We start from the raw sequence: 15576 nt of genomic DNA on the forward strand, positions 1-15576 counted from the left end.
TACCACATCACTTTCTACTATTAAAGTATACAGGATAGAAAAACTATTTATAAAATTTTTTCGTCAGATAAATATCCCAAAAGGACACATTCTCTGTTTAAGTTTGTTATTAAAAAATTATCAAAAACTACATAAGTATGTGTAGAGATTATATAAATGCCTAGATCATAGAATAAACATCAAATTGTCCTACTGTTAATCATACTAAAGTTTCATCAACACTCCTATCGAGAAAAGAACCAAATATGTCAAAAAGGGATGATACTAAAAGAAACTCAAAAATAAGCTACAGATTTGACCTTGTTTATACAAAATTTGCAATTGTTCTTCACAAAATACTCTTTGCAAAAAATTCCCCAAAAATTGCCCAAAAATTAATCTTAGTTCACACAAAGTTCCAAAAACTTGATGCAAAAAAATTGTTGGTGTTACTAAGCTGTGGTACCGTGTAGTACTGTTGCCACAGTAACCTTGGATAAAGTGTTATTAATATTCTGTTATGTATTGTTATTATTATTCAAGGCCATCCATGCAGGCCAAACGTAACAGTCATTTGGACTGTTGCGATCTTAGAAGACACATGAACGTGATCTCTAACAAAACCAAGTAAATCAAGAGTCTAAATTAAATTGTTTCAATTATTCTCTTTTGTTCTTACCTACTCATAGCATAACATTATCACATGGCGCAGTCGGCAGGATTTCTGTCCCAGGACAATAGAACAGATATGGGGATCCCTGTATTTTGTACAACCGCGAATTCCGACCCTCCTTGGAATTTCAAGATATGGCTAGACCAATTTTTTTTGGCAGTTACAGTAAAGGAGAGCGTGAATCCGGAACTATTGTTAGAAGAACCGAAAGAAGTTCTATTGGAACCGCTGGAAGAAATAGATGAGTATATAAAACAGCAATCAAATAGAAACCAAGATATCAAGAAGAGTAGCAAGGACATACAGAAGGTTGATATTCGCAGAAATACCCGATCGAAACAAATAAGGTCATTAAAAGCTTTGGTGAGAATAGATCATCAAATCATATCCATGACTATTGATACGGGTAGTGCAAAGCAAATTCTAGAGTCTTCAAAAAATATGAGGTTCATTCCACGGGAGAATCTAAACTTGACTACAAAATTTTTAGACTATAACAAACAGCCGATTAAAAGAGGAAAAGAAAAAAAGATGGTCAGAATTCAGGATCGGAATAACACAGACACATTGAGGGAGGAAATAACAGAAACGACGTTCCAAAGAACCAGAATGATACAAAGGACCCCAAACAGATCAGATTCAGAGAATTCGGACTTTGAACAAATACCACAGGCGAATTGGAACCTGATGAACAGACAAATCAGAACAGACACGGGAAATAGCGGTCAGTCAACATCAACTGCTACAACAGCCCAACCAATGTTAGTTTCATTTTGGGAACTAATAGGATCAGAAAAAAGTAAGGAACCCCGATCAACGATGGAAATAGAAGCCGATTCGGTGATGCAGAGCCCGAAACCACCGGGACAAACCCAATCAGGAGATGAACCTGAGATTGGACAAATCATTGAAGTGGATTTAACGATGGACAGCATTGATGAACCGGACTACAGTTCAGGAACTGAGACTTGTATGGTCACACCGCAACAGAAAACGAGAGGTGGACATAAATCGCGAAAAAGCAATAACCAACTGTCGGAGCAGTTAAATGAAACAAATGGCCCACTATCATTCGAGAAGTTATTCGACAAAAGTCTACTGGCGGAACTAGTATCAGAAGCTACTTGGATGGATCAGCTCAGGCGAGTGGTGGAACGGAACGACAGACACGGAGTTGAGCTAATGGGTCCATACACCAATCCTCTGTGGCACCAGATGTCGGTAGTAGATGACTGCCTACTGGTTGACAATCGTTTAGACGTACCAGAGAAGCTGAGACAAGCGGTGCTTCGACGACTTCATCAAGGACATCCTGGCCAAGAAGCGATGTTGGAGGTTTCCAACTACTTATGGTGGCCACACATGCACAAATACATAGTCAATATGGCCGAAGAGTGTAGGAGTTGCACTCGTTATGGTAAGAATGCTAAATATATAATTCTAAAAATTTCGGCAAAACCACTTCCACTGTTGACACAGCCTGGTCAAGTATTTCAATTAGACTATGCGGGTCCGCTCGAAGACCATAAGGGGAAGAAGATATATTTGTTAGTTGCTATTGATAGATACTCAAAATTTCCATCAGTTAAAGTAACAAAATCTACAGGGAGAAAATCAACAATAAATTTTCTACGTACCTACATTGACACATGGAATACCAGAATCGATCAAAACGGATCAGTTTTCCGGGTTTAAAGAAAAATCAATGAAAAAATTTTGCACCGAAAATAATATTACTCAAAAATTCTGTCCAGTCGGTGATCATCGAGGATGTGGACTAGTCGAACGAACGATACAAACTATTAAACGAAGATTGGGAGTAATGCTTTTCGATGAAAAAGTAGAATATATTAAAATGGGCTGGATCACAATAATTAGGGACCTAAGATGGAATAAAGAGAAAACAATAAAGTTGTCTCCGTTTGAAGCACATTTTGGTCGATTACCAAAAACTGAGTTTAAAATTGTAAGGGATAAATTTCTGAAGGAATCTGATCGCTTAGATAAAGAACATTTAAAGAGATCGGCGTTAACAGCATCGCAGTTGAAGAGACGCATCGATCAATCCAGGGACATACGAAAAGGTCAGAATAGCCGGGACGTCAGCCCACTGTTTCTACGCAACACTGCGGCGGCAAAAGAAAGAGCTAGGGCAAAGGAACTAAAGCAGCCACTAGAGGCCAATGCGAGATGGAATGTCACCAGACGGGATATCTCAGATAGCGAGCTACGACGAATTGTAGACGAAACGAGCACAATAAATCCCGAACTGAGAAAGGAACTCCTATACTCATGGGAAAGAGGATTTATCGAAGACAAACAGACTACATCGAATGATAGCTGGTTAGGAAGTTTCCTCCGCAAACATGAGCAAAGGAAAAGTGTAAAGGCCCTAACAATACCGCTGAAAGGCAAAATAGTGGCAGAGACATCATCAATAGTCAAAACGGCTGCTGGTGCAGTATATCGAAAGAGTGATATAGCGAGATCAAAACTGCAAACACAGCCCAAAACACAGAGTTCGGAGAAAAAGAGGAGACCAACGGGGGAAGAACCTAGGAGCAAACAACAGAAGACAGTATCACATCATGAGGACGTAGACAGTGAGTCGGCTGAAGAACATGATGCGAAAGACCAGGGGTCAATCGATCAGGAAATAGAAGACAATCGACTAATTGAAAAGTTTCAAAACTCGCCAAACGTAGTTACGTCGAAAGAAACAAAGACGGGAGGGGGCCTAAATCTAGGAGGAAAAAGGGTTAAGCCAAATAGAGCAGGACCACTAGTCCAAAGTGCAAGAGCTGCAAAGGCCAAGACGCAAGAGCCACGCTTAACGAAAGCTGTCAAAACAGCAAAAGAATAAAAGAAGCGGGATACGAGCAATGAAGCCGTCTACATAGAGTCGTCTGCACCGAAAGAAGCCCCAGTGAGTAAAAGGATCACACGGCAAACTAGCGAGAAGGAAATTCTGGACACATTCCAGAATAACAATTTGACATCAAAAGAGTGGGAAGAAATCACAAACCAGGTTTTGACCCGAGGGGTACAAAACGAAGCAGACAAACTGCTGACTCAACAAGCGGAATCAGTCGACAATAGCCGGGCAGTATTTGCGGACGAGTCGGATAAAGAAGAGGATACAACGACAGTCAGACGAAGCAGTCGACAAACAAAGAACCAGGGACCAAAGAGATACGGCAGCCCCGTATCACACTCTGTAAAGTTGATTGGTTGTGAGGACGATATGACAGAGCTAAATTTGGCAGCACTTGAGGCCTACAGATTGAGATTGGCGAAGTTAAACATCAATAAAAAAGAAACAACTTTGGAGAACAACACGTTTGACCTATTAGAGAGATATCTGTTCAAAAGGAAATTCGGAGCTACATCGTTGGATGAGTCGGGATCATGGAACACTGCAAGAAACAAAGCGGAAGTGATGAAGAAAACAACCATAGAAAACTAAGCTAAAATGAAAACAATTTAGTAAACTGAGACTTATATACTATTTATAAAATTTTAGGTGTTATATAAAATTTTGTTGTCCTCAGGGGAATGTGGTACCGTGTAGTACTGTTGCCACAGTAACCTTGGATAAAGTGTTATTAATATTCTGTTATGTATTGTTATTATTATTCAAGGCCATCCATGCAGGCCAAACGTAACAGTCATTTGGACTGTTGCGATCTTAGAAGACACATGAACTTGATCTCTAACAAAAGCAAGTAAATCAAGAGTCTAAATTAAATTGTTTCAATTATTCTCTTTTGTTCTTACCTACTCATAGCTTAACATTATCACATAAGCATTAAGTCAAATTTTTCATTTTTTAATTTGAATGAACTATTTTTTTTTCTCAGGTTCTAGGGTGAATTTAATTTTAAATAGAATCTAAATTTGAAGTATAGAAACTTAGAAAAATTTGAATGTCAAACTTGGTTTTTTTTGAAGTTTTCAGAAAAAAACTTGAAAATCTAGATTAATTATCAGGTCCCAAGTTTCGAATCGTAGGCTCAAATGTCCAATTCATTTTAATAGTGTATTGTTTGATAACTCAAGTTTCAAGAATCAGAACGAACTATTACGTTAAATTTAGGATGCTAGATTTTAAATTTCAGCGGCAATTTCAAGTAGCAATTTTAAATTGAGGTTTCACAATTTCCATTTAAAATTTTATGTATATTGATAAAGTTTTGTCTAGAACTTGAAATTACTTTTCAATTATTTTATCACGATACCAACTGAACGACCAAAGCAATAGCAACAAGTTTAACAGTAAAAGAATTCATGGCTACTTATTTATAGAACTACAAATAGAAAAAAAGATATATCTTTAACCTGAATAGTTTCACAAGTCTGAAGTTAGAGGAAACGAATTTGGAGAAGATATCAAAATTAATGAAGTCGGGATTATTTTAATGAAAAATTCTCATTGAATGCTGATTTCTAGCTTCAAACTCTAAAATGGGTAGGCAAAAATTCTTTTCTTCAGTTTTCATTTGGAACTTGGCTTTCCGCGCACAACCCTTACTAACTTTTACAAAATTATCCTCAAAAACTTTGAGGAAAAAGATATAAAAAATCTTTAATAAAAGTTGAAGCCACCATTGTGAATCTTTTAGGCAGTTCAAACAATTGACATCAGATCATTTTTAGAATCAGGCGTAAAACCAAGGAATATCTGAATGATGAAAAAAACTCTATAGGCAATCAAAGAACCATTTTTCATTAGGTTGTTTACCATTGAAAGTTTTTTGTGTGAGAGAGAGCTTTTCAATTCGTCATTTGAACACCAAAGTCTATGTTTATTCACGCTGCAAAATGCTAAGCTGAGATGATGGGAGCTTTACTAAATCCTCTGTTTTTCTTTGAACAGTTTTTTTTCTATTTGAAAAAAGTTGGAGGAGGTTTCAGACTTGCTCTACCGAGCTTATGCTGAAAAAATAATTGCGAGAAAATGAATGCAGTGACTCTTTAAAGGCAGATGCAAAGATCAATTTTTTTCTTGATTGCATTGCAACGCCGATAAAAGCAAAATAGTTGGAAGCCTGGGCTTTTCAAAGAGAAAACAAAATACAAAGTGATGTGACGTTTCTGTTTGTAGAATTTATGATGCTATACAAGTCAATTATATTCAAATTTACCAGCAAAGGATTAAACAATCGGTCTTAAGAATACTCTGAGGACGCACCATGGTAAACTAGCAATCAATGAAAAAATTGTTCAATGAAACAATCAATCCAACATCTATGAAGAAAAAGCCATAAATTATGCTACATGCTAGTTATGAGCAGACTGAAGAAACTCTAAGAAACAGCTGAGTGTATTTTACCTAAAAAACAATTTCATTATAATGAAATTATACAAATCTATTAAACTATATTGAACTTTTCCATATGGAAAAAAAGATGCAGTGTATTTCGTCTCTAGGCCATTTTTGTATGGTTTTGCTGTGATACTAAAACTCAAGGCAGTGATATACCTTTCATAATTTCTCAATTTAACACTTTTCTCAAAATCTTTTAATGTTTTTTTTTCGGAAGTTGCAGTACGTTGCAGCATATTTCTACTAGGTCAAATCACTAAATATAGCTTTGATTTAAAGAAACAATTCAAATCTCATTTCATATAAGTTTTTGAGCAAAATTATTCGGAAAAACCTCATTTTTTATCAAGAATCTCAAAACTCAAAAATTTCCCTTGATTGACAACAAATACTATACAAAATTGTTTTTGTTTTAAACGTATTTAACAAATAGTTGAAGAGGCTGAGCTTTTTTTGCAAAAAAAATCGATACTTTCACTTAAAAGAACAAGAAAAACTTTTTTGTTTTTTTTTGTGCCGTTTGAGCTTACCCTGGCAGCTATGATTTGAATTATAAGGCAATTAGTTACCCAACTGACAGTTTAAAATCATATATTACACTACCATGTGTGTGAACAACCAATGGATTGCAAGTAAGTGAAATCAATATATTTTTACCCCTATTTGTCAGTATATTTCCCCTAAAACACAAATTTAGGGCTTTATTCTGTATTTTATCTTTGTTATCGGGAAATTAGAGCACCAAAGTTTGGTTTTTCGATAGACTTAATTTATCGATTTCTTTTTTGTAGAATCAGCGTTTTGAGCTCAATAAAACCTTTTTTTGGCAAAATTTTAATCATCATTCTGGATGGTGATCCAACTTTTGCAGAAAAAACGTACTGTTGAACCTAATATGCTGGAATTAATCATTTGTGCTTGGTGGCTCTTTCTGAAACTTACTGATTTTTATCTTTTTTTTGTTTAAATCTGATATTTCATTTGGTTTCTACTATGGTTTTAGATTTATTTGCTATCTTGAACTCCAGTGAAGAAACAGTGGAGAACTTAGAAGATAATGTTGGCTCTGTGTGTATGCTGATAAATCTTACAAAAACGTCCGACACAGTTGATCGCAAAATCTTACTGAAAAATGCGAATTATACGGTTTACGAGGTAAAATTGTTAGTCTTTTGAGGCCAAACCTTGAAATTTGTAAGCAGTACCTTGGTTATAACAATTCACATCGACAATAAAACAATCTACTATGGTGTACCACAAGGTTCAGGGCTGGGTGTTTTGTTGTTTTTGCTGTAAAGAAATGATTTACCAAATGTGTGTAGGCATAATAAAGTTGCACTTTTCTCTGATGACTGCGCATTGTATATAACAACTAAAACAAGAAGTCAGCAGTAGGTGAACTCTGATACAAGCAATGCTGAAAAATGGTTTTTGGAGAATGAGCTTACCATAAGCAAGGATTAAACAGCCACCTTAGAGTTTAACAGGAAAAATTTTCTGAACAATAGACCCCATGAGTGCTTAGGTCTAATAATTGATGAAAAATTTAACTTCAAAACACACATCGATAAAACTTTGAAAAAGGTAGCAAATCTTGCTCGATGATCAATCAACTCAGATATTATTTTAACACATCACAATGCTCAAGATATACAAAACCAAAATACCGATATATCAACATAGTGCACTGATAAATGGCACAGGTAAAAAGATAGACTGAAAAAAATAGAAAGCCAGCAAATACTCGTGTCGAGGAATTGTTTTAAACATAAAAACTGGGAGAGCCTGTCTAATTGGAGTCAAACATAAGTTTTCGGATCAAATATAAACCCCGTTTGGTTCAAAATTTACAAGTATATGAACCTTTTAAAATCATGGCTAAAATTATATGACGATCTTGTGGAAAATAAGATTCTCATGAATACAAAAGTGAACATGAGATAACAGATACTATCAAAACAGGCAAAACAAGAAAAAAAACTTCGCAGCCGAAATAAGCTTACTACAAAAGCAAAAAAGAAAATCAAAAATAGGATTCGTAATTTAACTATAAAAATTCTAGCAAATGCATATGAGTTATCTTCTTGAAGCGTTAAAAACTACCAATGAATCTTTGCACTCGTTTTTTTTCACAGAACGAGACATTTAAATTTGTGACAACGATTTTTTAAAAGTATGTTATGGTTATTTCCATTCCTTTTTTTATAGAATATTTTGCTCTTTTTATTTTGATTCCTTGACAACACCAATACAAAAAGATTTTTTTTTTCGTTTTCGTGGTTTTTGTAGAAACTTTGCGATCCTTCTGTCTATATGACCTTAGTTTAAAAAATGTAGACGAAAAAATTTTTCTTTTGCAGATCCCATTCGACAGGCTGATGCCTTTTTGGTATTCTCCCAATCCGAACTTTTTTAGAAACGAACATTTTCACTGAAAGAATAGTTATGGCTTGAAAGTAAATTTTTTTGTTTTAACTCTACTTGTGGAGAATTTCCAAAAATGGATAAAAAGGAATAATTATTCATATTTGCTTATGACAACAAAATTCTTTAGTGACAGAATTTTTAAAATGCAATCACAGAGAATACACGTTTTTGAGTACAACCCAGTCGAGACTCGCATGGAACTTATTTTTAATTAAAAGGACCTTGAGTGTTTCTGAGGAGCCAGATTTCCTTTTTTTTCGCGTGTCTATGATAAGAAAAATTACTTCTGTGTGAAAAAAATTTTATTTGCTTACAAAGTCCAAGTGTCATTTTTTGTGTGATTTCTGATTTCTTTAGCCAGTCAAGTTTCTAAAATGAAAAAAAATCTTAGTAATTGTGTTTTTTGACAAACTAAAAGAAAAGACTTTTTTTCTATTTGGAAAAAAGATAGTCATACACTTTTCTTTCATTTGAAGTATTTATTAAAAGTTTTCATGCAATTTTTGATCTTTTGGCGTTATACGGAACTGTATGACTAAACTAGCGCTAAGGGAAATTTTGTGATCAAATGTTTTAGTCAACACAGTATAATTGTTTCATAGATGATTCAATTTTGAAAAAAACTTGCCCCCCCCCTCAGGAATTCGACCCCTCATCAACCAAAGGGTCATCTTTTGGTATTATTTCATGACATACATTTTCATCGGATCAACACTAAAATAAATTAAAATATTGGGTGCCAATATACACTAAACTTGAATGGGAGCGCGCGCCGAAAAAACTTTTTTTTTAATTTTGAGGCGCAAAAAATGTCAAAATAGGGTCTTTATAGTGTTCTGGGAGCACTAGAGAAAATCCCACATCAGCCCTTGACGAAAGCCCAGAAGTGATTACAAATCTAAACTTGTCGTTAGTTACGTTGTTAGCAACAAACTCAGTGAAGTTTTTTTTTCATTTGAAAGAAACGATGGTACAATTGACTTTATGGTCTTTAATTGACAATGGTCTTTATAGTGTTCTGGGAGCACTAGAGAAAATCCCACATCAGCCCTTGACGAAAGCCCAGAAGTGATTACAAATCTAAACTTGTCGTTAGTTACGTTGTTAGCAACAAACTCAGTGAAGTTTTTTTTTCATTTGAAAGAAACGATGGTACAATTGATCGATCATAAATTGAATCCTGCGATAAAGAAAACGGTTTTTTTATTTTAATCTGTAATTTAAGTCAGTTTTTTATAGTAGAGCCAAATTGTTGACATTATCTTTTCAGGTCAACTAGTTTGAACCAACCTAATCAACCTAAAACTGCTCATTTTAAGGACAGAGATCAATTTTTATTTCATTTGAGCACGTAGAAAATTGTGTCTAATCTCCAATTACATTAGTACACCAATTTTTGGCCACATGCTCATGGTCACCAATTTTGCCAAAAAATTGGCCCTAACTATACATCAAACTTGCTAGAGTGAAATAAACTCTTTCGGGCGAAATTGAGTAATAAAGTTAGCCGATAATAGCGATATTGGTTGCACTAATCAACATCAATGTTTGTCTAGACTGCAAATGAAAAAAAAATGAAGTCGAAGTAAAATGCGGTCAATCTCCGTAGAGACACAGTTTAATTGCTTGCTTTCGTCGAAACATTTATTGACCATGACATAGATTTCACGACCGAATTGATATCAGCTGTCCAGATAGCGCATAGAGGATTCCTATTTGCATGCTGCACGACGTACTGAAGCTGGAAACTGTGTCGACCAAAGGGCAGAATTTTGACAATTAAATCAGTTTTTTTTGGACATTTATGAACAACTTGTTCCGAAAATGACCAGCAAACTAAATATTATAGACAAAAATCTCGTCTAGGGATGCACTGACAAATATTGACATTAGAAGCAAAAGAACTGACAACTGCTAAGCATAACTACAACATTTATAAAATTTTAAGTGCTATAGAAACATTAAATTGCTGTTGTTCTTTTTAAGGAAAATTATTGATTCATTTTTTGCACGAGATCCGATTAATTTTGACTGACTGTTTAAAAGGAAGTTTAATGTAGCAAAATATTGCTTTGGATAAGAAATATATATTTTTTTGTGCATTCGTCTTAGTTGTCTTTTAAATTGAATTTGACCCATTTTAGTACCGTGTACTCAAAGACCAGTAATTTTTGTGTCCATGTATTACTTCATGGACCTTTGTTTGAGTTGATTTGAAGCTTTTTATTGTTCACAATAATGACCAATTTTGTAAGATCCTGTAAGATTGTTACAGAAAGGAGATATCTTGTTAATTCTTTCATGTGGCGGGCTTTTTTCATAGGTTGGTTTTTTTTAAATGACCATTAGACCAGTTTTTTAGACTACAATTACCAAATTACTGACATTTACGATCAGTTTCCAGACTCTAGGGACCAGTTTGCAGATTACAGCGACTAATTTCGAGACTGTCGCTGCTTAATTTGATTTGAATTATTTAGTGCGAAAATATACAGTATTTAACTCACAAGTATTGCGCACGCACGAGCACTGAGTCTCATCGAGGCGAGACCTTGGAAAACTAAAAATACACGAAGTTCAAGATTTAAACAATTTTGAAAAAATATATATCATGTAAATCGGAATTATCCACCAGAAAACGGTTCTCAGTTATATACCTGTATTTATTAAATTCATTTATCATTAATTGTTTTAAATTGACAGGTAACAGTTTGTTTGAGGATAAAAAGTTTTTTATCATTTTTTATTCTCTGGCTGAAAAACCTCTGCAGTCCAATTGTACAACCTCTGCAGAAAATATGATTCGCGAGCTCTTTTGCATCTCCTTTGAGAAAATTGTTTTGGTTTAGAAAACTAAGTGGAAGCAACTAATCAATAGTTTTCTTGAGAAATTGATCAAGAAAGATTTCGAAATCGGTTTCAATTTTGTATTCATGAAAAATTGGCATTGAGGTTTCGAATTTTCTTTTAAAAATTATAAATATTAATATCCGTTTTGCCTTAATATAAGTCTCTGCAGAGCTATTTTTGTTCAACAGCCATATGCTAGTAAGTCATACGAAGTGATGTGCTGGGCATGGGCATAATCATTATAAAATCTCAGAGGATGTTTCGAAAAAAACCCTCCTTGCATGATATATTGAACCATTAAAACGGGCTAATTTTTGCAAATTGAGTCAACATATTTATAAAAAGACGAATTATTGTTTATTACGACGCCCAAAAATTTGAAATAACCTTTAGATTTCTTTTTCTGTCCTCCGAAGATACTCATTTTTTCTTCTCCGACCAAAATTAGCTAACTGACTTTTTTCTATTAATTGTTATTTTATTGGCTTTGCTCCACGTGTCTATATTTTCAATTTTTTTTTTTGAAATCTTGCTTCTAATTTCTGAACTATTGCATCTGTAATGCAATATTTTCAAACTTTGATAAAAAAACCTCGTCTAGACTATCATTTTTCTGAGCTTTGTAAGTCTGCGGAACTTAGTCGCGGACGTCTATTCGAGGTATCCCAAACCTAGCTAATAACTCGCAACAAAACATACTACTTTTTGGATGAATTTTGTCGAGCCCGTAAATGCCTCAAAAATAAGCTATTTTGAAATCTGGAATATATTTCTGCAGCGAGAGCTTATAATGTTACGAGCATATGGCTATGAATTTCGCACTGGATTTGATCGGTGGATCGATTCCATGCTGTCTGCAATTTTAAATGTGCAGTTCGCTTAATCACCAGCACAAAGTAACCAGCGTGCCGTTAAATATGATGATCGAATTCTGACTGATAAAGCCTCGACATGCAATATTAGGCGTTTGCTTATGGTAATGACTTTGAGCTTTATAAGCCATCAAAGTTGGGAAAAAAAATTGGTTGACCAATTTCCGCAGCGGATGAAAAGTCCCAACCCTAAACACGCCCCCTATCCACCGCTATCAGACATCCGGCTGGCTAATGTTTCACTGATACGAGTGATTTTCAGGAAATGAAGTCACCGTTAACTGTAGCAAAGGCTAATTCGAACTGAGCTTAAATAGGGTTATTCAAGCTTGCAAAGTTGTCAAATACGCCCTCAAAATTGCGGTCTAGACATAATAAGACCTCAAATTATGGAAATGCATCGCATTTCAGGAAAAAGCAATGAAGAAGTTTTTTTTTATTCTTATTAGAATAATTTTTCATTTAGATAGCTTAAAGCCAGCATCCATACGTTTAGTATTAATATTCCGAAAAATTCCGAATCAGCATAATTATCAGTTGATTCAATGGCATTTCTTCATGTACGTGAAAAGACTAAAGGCGGGACAACATATTTTTTTCTCAATTTCAACATTTGGTGGGTGGTATTTATTTTTAAAGTCATCTTCAACAGAAAAACATATCTTGAGGGCGGCTTTTCTGGTCCCCTAGGGGAAATTTGAAGGCGGCTGTTGAGATTGCTTAGGGTTATAGATATACCTTTCCCCTTTTCAAACTGGGTCAACTTATCCGCCGTTATTTACCAACTATGATCAAATATACTCTTATTCATTGTTACTCATCTAAATTGGTCTAGACGAGGTGGCAATTAGCCGACTTGCCTAAAAATGGAAGTTGGATCTAATCTAAGTTGGATTAATTTTTGAAAAATCTAAGTTAGACTTGGGTTGGAACTTTTTAATTTAAGTTGGATCTAATTAATAATATAAGTTGAGCTCTTTTTTCAACACTGTTAGAAAGCATTTGAAGTTAGAGAGCATTTGAAGTTTTGTATCCAAAAGTTTTTATTAACATATTAACAAAACCAAAGTTTTCCGAATAAGAAAACCGAATTCCGATTATCAAAACGGAGGCCATTTTTGAAAGCAATTCGAAATTGAAAACAAATGAAACTTGAAAAATTTAAACTCGGGATTAGAACAGTAGTTTCTGGGCTCCGAAAAATTTGTTTATGAAATCAAAATGACAAATATGAAATATTTCTTCTCATTGTGCAATCATTTTTCCTTACAAATGTCAGCGATTGAAAAAAGCAGTGTAAAAATTTAGGCGCTGGAGGCTTTCCAAGTATCGTTAGCCATGGCGTGCAATCGAAAGTATTGATCGGTGGGCTGTTTTCAGTGCGGGCTGAATTGTACGATTTGCCTGACAGTATAGCCCACTGCAGTTGATCTGCTCTGACATCCCAATTTTCAAAGCTACTAGATTCATTCCACTTTTTCCAGATGTCATAAACTTTCGCAATGCGTTCAATTGATTTTTTGCGCAGTTTTGATATGCAGATAATCTTAATGTCAAAGTCACAAAAACAAGGGGGTTTAACTTTTATAGCCCGCTTCCAAAAATTTACGGCCACCATATAAAAAGTGAATGGAGTGAAGCGGTAACTTTTTTCTTGCGTTTATTTTGCCTCAAAAGATTGGAATTTTGGAGTTTCTATATCATAAATTTATTTCTGTTCCGACCATTTGAAAAATGGGGAGGAACTTTGTATTCGGGTATGGTTCAGTTTCCCTTGCAAAATCAGCTAGTTTCCCTTTTTAGTTTTCCTTGCAAAATCAGCTACCACAAATAATCATCGGAGAGAGTTGAATGATATAGAATTTTAAAACCCGTTCAGTCGTGATTCAAACGACATTAAAAATTTTCCAAAAAAACTTTCCCATTGTTGAGAAAAACCGGTTTGAAAATTTTGGTTTTTCGTCTAATTTCCAGTGAGCGCGCAGTCTTACAATAGTTTCTTTTAATACCTTAGACGCTTAAAATTGCTTAGTTAAGCGGTAAAAACCTAGCATTACTCGACTTAAATTAGTGTTTTTTCAGACGACTTTTTGCGCCTTTTTGAAACAGCTCTTGTAGTCATTTTTCTACTATAAATGTTTTTCAATTTGCTGAATTTACTTTTATCGTCGAATGCCCCAAAGTTCTAGTTTAAATGTTATAAAAGGTTTTCAATTTGCTGAATTTACTTTTATCGTCGAATACCCCAAAGCTCTAGTTTTTCGTTCAGATCCTTTCACACCTCGCAGAAAAATTGATATTAATAATTTGAAAAAAAAATTTTGTTGTATTTTTGAAAAACTATGGTCGGAACATTCTGTGCTACTTGCATAGTAACCGGCTATCCTTATTTAGAAGATTCTATTAGTTTTTTTGTCGCGCTACGATATGTTTGGATCATGTGAAAGTTCTCCACTAAATCAAGTTAGGGAAGTGATACGTTGACTTGGAGCAAATCAACAGTGCCGAAGTACAACAGTGCCAAAAATGAAAAAGTGTTCAACAGTGCCGAAAATTGATGATGTTCGGCACTGTTGAACAATGACTTCATTTTCGGCACCTTTGTACTTAGGCACTGTTGAAGGCCCCTCTAAGGGCAACACAACAGAGCCGAAGCAGATCAGTGCCAAAAATAAATTTACTGTTCAACAGTGCCGAAAATAACCAACTTTCGGCACTGTTGAACACTCTTTCATTTTCGGCACTGCTGTACTTCGGTATTGTTGAACGCTTTAATTCACTTGGCTATAATATCAGTCAACCAATGATAGCACTAATTAACATCATAACTTTCCGCAAATCAGATTTGACATAGTTCATTGCTCATAGCACTGCTTGAATTTGCCATTTATTTTTATGGGTGAGAATGCTCACATGGTCTATTCAGGGGGTAGATTGTTCAAATGGGCCGTATTTTCTACTGAGATCCGTATCCGAATAAAACCAATAAAATAATCTATGCTTGAGCGCTGAGCTTCTTTATGCCACATTCAAAGGATTATAAATTTGATCACCGCATCCGTTTTCTTCTAGTATAGCTCACAAACTTAAATTGAACTTGACAGAAAAATGATATTTCGCATTGAACAAAAGAATTTTTGCTTTTTTCTCCTTATATTCCAGGTGATTTGAACTTTTATCTATATTCTACGATTGTATAACTTTGAACCTTTTTATTTAATGGTTTCATCACACATTTTTCTCCGTTTTTTTTATTATTTCAAAAAAGGCGATTTGTTTCATATCCAAGTCGAGATTTTACAAACAGAAACTAATTTCGATTCGGGAGAGTTTTCGATACTATAAATTTAAAGTCAAAGTGATACATCGAATACTAGTGTAAAAATTTGGAGGCTTCGGCTGGATTAACTTGTCGGTCAAGTGAACTGTAAAACAGATGAACTGTAAGT

This window comes from Symsagittifera roscoffensis, chromosome 6 (genome assembly GCF_963678635.1).
Source record: "Symsagittifera roscoffensis chromosome 6, txSymRosc1.1, whole genome shotgun sequence".
In the NCBI taxonomy this organism is placed as follows: domain Eukaryota; kingdom Metazoa; phylum Xenacoelomorpha; order Acoela; family Convolutidae; genus Symsagittifera; species Symsagittifera roscoffensis.